The sequence below is a fragment of the Mycetomoellerius zeteki genome, unplaced genomic scaffold, assembly GCF_001594055.1.
Source record: "Mycetomoellerius zeteki isolate Tzet28-1 unplaced genomic scaffold, Tzet1.0 scaffold854, whole genome shotgun sequence".
NCBI lineage: Eukaryota > Metazoa > Arthropoda > Insecta > Hymenoptera > Formicidae > Mycetomoellerius > Mycetomoellerius zeteki.
The window spans coordinates 42,291-44,115 of record NW_017257886.1 but is presented as its reverse complement, the minus strand read 5'-3'; positions in this window follow the sequence as shown (position 1 = coordinate 44,115).

Below are 1,825 nucleotides of genomic sequence, written 5' to 3'. Positions count from 1 at the left end.
ATTATCTCAACTAGAATTCTAATAGATTTAACCAGAAAATTCTGATTCGTCCATTTTCCACCAGAATTATTATTTAATCCAACCAGACCATTTTTCTCAGTGCTGGTAACTTTCTTGGTCGGATCTTCGTTAATAATTTCATATGTATCTTTATCTGATAATATCTCCTCCATTTTTTCGACATAGTTATCTTTATTTAGAGCAACCGTGACATTCTCCTTGTCAGCTTTAGTGACTAATACATCAGGGTGGCTTTTTAAAAAATCTTTGGTAACGATTTGCCAATCATAAAGTAACCTTTCGTTAGGTTTATTAGTTGGAAAATCTTTCTGAAATTTCTCAAGTATAGTTGTTGTGTTATGTCTAACGAAATTAGTTACGTTATTTGGACGATCATTTATGTTACTTTCAATGTGTTTTATGAACTCCACTGTAGTTCTGTTCAAATTATGTTTATTGACTGGCAAATCAAAACCTTCACCTAATTGCAATAATATTTGACTTCAATGGGAATGTCAGTGTTGCTCAAATTTAAAAACCATTTATCGTTTAATTTGTCAAGAGGAGCAGCATCCTCAAAAATATCCGGTGAAATGTTAATATTTTCTACTCCGTGACTAACCTTTTCCATCTCCGATTTTTTCTGTACAATGTTTGAATAATTATCAGAAGTCATGCAATACGAAATCGGTTTTATTCTAGATTTCCTTGAATTAAAATCTTTCTGTCTTAGCCACTTAATCTTATTGTCAATAAAAATAATAAATAAAGGGCGAAGTAAGAGTCAATACATAAAAATTGTAGTCCGAAAATTGGTAAAACATGAAAGATTGAGTCAGTCTGAATATAAAATATAAGATAACATTTAATTAAATAAATTGAGAAATACATAACATTTAATTAAATAAATTGAGAAACACATTACAAGTTTCGGCTACGCGATTGAGCCCTCTTCAGATACAATTTTACAAGAATTTGCTATACAAAAAGTTCACGCAAAAAACGCATATTAAATACTAATCGGATGTATCAATCTACGCCGTTCACATGCCATTCGTGGTCAGTGTCTCTTCGGAATCTGATTACAATATAAAGTTTTATTACAAAAACTAAACGTATAAATTCTGACAAATAATATCTTACCAAAAGCCATGTGTAAAATTAATTTAAAATTTTCCAGAGAAAATCGGTTATGTATGATATAAGTCATTCGTAGATATAACGCGAACATTGTGCGACAATTAATTTCTTAACTGATATATAGTTATGTAACTGTATGTTCCAATTGTTAATAATGTGAAGATGCTGTGGCGTAATCTTGTTATTAATACAATGTTTAATAAATCCGATATGTAAATAACTCGCAATGATCTTTTTGCGGTACTTAATCCACGATTTGAGAAATTTTACCGCATGAGAACCATAGTATATAATTTACTTCGCCCTTTATTTATTATTTTTATTTTTGTATAAAGAGTCCTTCTATTTGTTTATTCTTATTGTCAATTCTGGAAGTCTGTTCAGTAAAATAGTAACTATTAAAAATCTGTATTATTCCGTACACTTCCATCACTGAGTGAATCTTAACATAAAGTTGTACAGTTTAAAAAATTGAATATATTTGAATTTTTAATTCAATACTTTTGAATTTTATATATAGGCTTATATTTATTTTATTTTTATTAACTCATTTATTTATTTATATTATTACATTATATTATTACTACTTATATATTTACATATTTATATACATATATGTATTTATTTATTTATATATTTATATTCACTTATTCATAAAATTTATTTATATAATTTCATACTTATA